Raw genomic sequence first — 5,072 nt, forward strand, 5'->3', positions numbered from 1 at the left:
TCAGAAGACAACTATCAGCACCTCAGACACCACAACAGAATGGAGTTGTTGAAAGGAAAAATAAAACTATCTTGGATGCAACAAGAAGTATGTTATCAGAAGAAAACCTACCACATGTGTATTGGAGAGAAGTAGTCAGCACAATGGTCTATACATTTAACAAAGTTCACATCAAAGGTGAAACCGGTAAGACCCCTCATGATCTATGGTTTGGTAATACTCCTACTCTTAAGTATTTTAGAATTTTTGGAAGTAAATGCTATATTAGAAGAGATGAGTATATTGGCGAATTTGATCCTAGAAGTGATGAAGGAATATTTCTTGGTTATTCATCTAAGAGCAAAGCATATAGATGTTTTAACAAGAGATTGTAGAAAATTGTTGAGAGTACAAATGTAAAGATTGATGAACAATTCAGAGGAACTTCAAGGTATATAGACTCTGAACCGGCAACAAAAATTTTGAAAAATGAAACTACTGTAAATCCACCGGTACAAAATGAAGATCCAGTTACCCCGGTATCATCTGAGGATTCCATAGTAATTGAGGAACAACAACAAACTAAGACACCCCGGTATGTAAGACTGAATCATTCTGAAGATCAAATAATTGGGAACAAGTTTAAAGGAGTTATGACACGAGGAAGATTGGCAAATGAAGAGGTATGTCTTATTTCTCAAATTGAACCATGATCTGCTAATGAGGCATGTGAAGATAAATTTTGGATTAAAGCTATGGAAGAAGAATTAGAACAAATTGAGAAAAACAACACTTGGACGTTAGTTCCCCGGCCTAAAGATAAAAATGTAATTGGAACCAAATGGGTATTTAGAAACAAACTTAATGAAGATGGTAAGGTTGTCAGAAATAAAGCAAGACTAGTGTGTAGGGGATATTCTCAGAAAGAAGGAGTTGATTACAATGAAACCTTTGCACCGGTAGCTAGAATTGAGGTAGTCAGATTATTTTTGGCTTTTGCAGCGCACAAGAACTACAAAGTTTATCAAATGGATATTAAATGTGCATTTTTGAATGGAGATCTTGAAGAGGAAGTATACATTGAACAACCTGATGGATTTTCTTTGACAGATGACAATGATATGGTTTGCAGGTTAAGAAAAGCTCTATATGGACTAAAACAAGCTCCAAGAGCTTGGTATGCAAGATTGGATAAGTATCTTTTAAAGATTGGTTTTACTAAAGGAAATGCAGACATCAATTTATATTATAAAGTAACTAATGATGACATATTTATTATAGAAGTATTTGTTGATGATATAATCTTTGGAGGAGAAGATGGATTATGTAAGGAATTTTCTATTAAAATGTAGTAAGAATTTGAAATGTCTATGATTGGAGAAATAAAATTCTTTTTAGGATTGCAGATTTCACAGACTGATAAAGGTATATTCTTGAGTCAATCCAAATACTTAAAAGAGTTACTAAAGAATTTTGGATGGAGAACTCTAAACCGGTAAGCACACCTATGACAACAAATGACAAATTATCACAAAGGGGTGAATCTACACCTGTTAATCCAACTAGATACAAATCTATGATAGGAGGTTTACTATATTTGACACAAACCAGACCTGATATTATGAATGCAGTATGTATTGTTTCAAGATTTCAAAGTAATCCTAGAGAAAATCATGAATCAACAGTAAAAAGGATTTTTCGGTACTTACAAGGCACTATAAATCTTAGATTACGGTATCCTAGAGATGAAAACTTTGAATTATGTACATACACAGATGCAAATTGGGTAGGAGATGTGGATGATAGAAAAAGCACCACCGGCGAAGCATTCTTTCTTGGAAACAGACTAGTTTCTTGGCTGAGTAAGAAACAAAGTTGTACATCTTTATCAACAGCAAAATCAGAATATGTTGCAGCAGCAACTAACTGTACACAGGTACTGTGGCTTAAGCAAATGTTGAAAGACATAAAGGTAAAATGCAAGGAACCTATTACTATCTATTTTGATAACACTGCAAGAATTGATATATCTAAGAATCCAGTATTACATTCTAAAACCAAACATGTTTCTATCAAACTGAATTTTCTAAGGGAAAAAGTTGAAGCAAAGGAGATAAAACTGGTTTATGTGAATACTAAAGAGTAGATTGCAGATATTTTCACTAAACCTTTGCCTAAGGAGACTTTTGAATATCTTAGAGATCAGCTTGGAGTCATATCACCACCGGTAGAGACTTAGATAGTTGATGATTGTCATCAATCAGCAGGATTAACAGAGAAATATTTTATTCCAGTCTTTAATGAGGAAGCTACTTCAAAGGGGGAGTAGTTGGTATATTGAATTGATTGGTATTTTGTATATGAACTTGGTTTTATTGTAACTTTGGCATTTGATGTCAAAGGGGGAGAGATATATATGGAAAAACACATTATCTTTATTATCTTTTGGGGAGAGATTGGTATGGAAAAACTTTGGAAAACACATGTTGCTCCTAGGGGGAGAGATTGTTGTTTAGGAGAGATTATTACTTTCTAGTTATAATCTTTTTGGAGATTGTTGGTTTTTGGTACTTGGCATTTCTATTTTGGCACTTTGATGGTTTTTCCATCTTGTGTTGCCATCAATGCCAAAGGGGGAGATTGTTGGTATTTTGGTATGGTTTTGTCATTGATGTCAACACCTACTAAAACACTAGAACTTTGGAGATCCAACAACATTCACCCGCAAGCAAGTAACTATTGCACAGTTATTGGTATCTGATACACCGACAAGATATAATGATCACCGGCACTTGGAATGGCATGGAAAACACTTGGTAATATCGAAGACATCATGTGGACATCTTGTCTTAATGAATTAATTATTGGTATATTCATATTTGCATATTTGCTTTTACCGGCAAATAGGTCTAGGGTTATCTAGGGTTACACCGGCAGGTTTATCTTTTCTAGATCAGCACGACATACTATGAAGATGATTAATTATTGTTGTAAATGCATTAAGCTGACATGTTCAATCGGTTATTGCATTAGATATTATATTGTTTGTAAAATGTTTTTATTGTAATATCTTGTAGAGCCGACCTACTAAAATTGGTCTTAGGTTATGGTATAAATGTAAGATCTTATTTGTAAGATCAAGTGTGGAATGCGAAAAAGGATTGTTTGAAGGTATATGTGAGATTAAGCAGAGCTATATACACAGACATGATTTGAAGATTGAAGGAGGGTTTTTGTGGAAGCATACCAGCATTACACCGGTACTGAATCCAGCATATGAAGATGCGATTTTGTGCAGTACATTCTTATTGGATTTAACCATCCAACTGTAGTCAGTGTGACTCCCATTTTTGTGATTGAGCAGTGAGCTCTAGGCTGTTGGCCTTTCTACATGTGCATACCCCATTTATGTACACTTACTATCTATAGTAGTATTATCTGATTGTGGGTAAGGTTTCCCACCGTGGTTTTTCCCCTTACAAGGTTTCCACGTACAAATATTGGTGTTATGTGTTGTGGATGACTTTGTGTTTATGTTGCATGCACTAATCCTTACCGGTATAGCAATTAACTATCATAACTGTCTACCGGCATACTTAACTGGTTTATCGATATTAAGCATTAAGTTGGTTAAATTGTTTTTGGTTTAAATTTATTTGACAACTGATTCACCCCCCCTCTCAGTTGTCTCCGGGACCTAACAGTGATTACATTACTTATTATCTATATTTACCAAAATCGTGTGTTGGATACTATCTTCTTTCACTTCATGTTTCTTGCATTCATTCATTTAAATTTAATGTATTGCATTATGAGGGTTTCAAAGATTTTTCATACCTTAAGATAATTTCTCAAAGTTTTCATACATATTTCATGTTTCTATATGATTATATTTTTAAACAAGTTAATGGGATATTTGGATTTCATAAAAGCTTTAGTGAGTGTTTCAAATGATACCCTCGCTAACCCTATGGATGATATTGATATGAACTATGTGTCTTTTATTCATTAGAAGATAATTAATGCTCCTATAAATGATCTATCTAATGAAGATGTAATATTTAAGAGTAAGGATAAATCCTCTTCTCACAAAGATACTTTGGTGCAAGAGGGACAAGGTAAACATGTTAATCTTAGTACATCTATCACTATCGATCCTACTTATTCTCCAAGAGCTTATCTTGATCTTCAACATATTGTTAGACAAGATTATGTTATGAATTTTATTCATGATATGTCTCCTAACATAATATTGAGTAAAGATGAAGCTTTAGATGATGATAACAATTCTTCCCAACCTAACAAAGTGGACATGAACAATGATGCTAGGAATAAGAATCTCCCTAGTAAGATCAATCCTCCTTCATCTATTCATTTAAGTGAACCTTCAAGATGCACTTTCACAAAAAAATTCAAAGAAGTCCATAATGAAAATCGTCCCCATTCCTTATCAATTCTTTTACCACAAGAAAAAAAGCCTATTTCTGCTGATGTTTTCTTGAAAAGAGCACAAAGAACCTTTTGGAGATTTAAAGATGTCAGCAATGTTAAATTCTCTTTTAATAAAAACTTCAAAAAAAAAGTCTCAAGCAAGGTGATACCAATATATATTATTTATTTCATCTCACTCATTCTCTTTCTCTTGCTAATTGTTGAGGTTTCAAAGAATTCATTCAAGATTTAGATGACGAAGCTCTTGTTCATACTACATTGGATCTCATGCTTTTTCTTGATCCAAATATGAGAGTAGTGAATTAGCACTACCTTTGCCTATTATGTTGCTCCTCATTATATAACATTAGTAGCTTGCCTTTTGGGGGCTCTTTTCCATTCATGGTGGTAGAATTTCATGTGCAACCATACCCGTCTAGCAACGTAATAGCCTTCTTATCCTTGTCTCCATGATTGGGGAGAAAGGATTGTTTTTCAGTCTTCTCTCATCCAAGGATTTACTTTTCCCCTAGTGAGTAGAATTTTTTATACGAATATTGTTTTTTGCATAGAATTATTTATCCTTTATATGGATTTGACCCTTGCTTGGAGGTGTGTATCCTTGGTTTAGGATCTCTTTCTTGCTTGAAATAACTTTTATA

The sequence above is a fragment of the Cryptomeria japonica genome, chromosome 10, assembly GCF_030272615.1.
Source record: "Cryptomeria japonica chromosome 10, Sugi_1.0, whole genome shotgun sequence".
Classification (NCBI taxonomy): domain Eukaryota; kingdom Viridiplantae; phylum Streptophyta; class Pinopsida; order Cupressales; family Cupressaceae; genus Cryptomeria; species Cryptomeria japonica.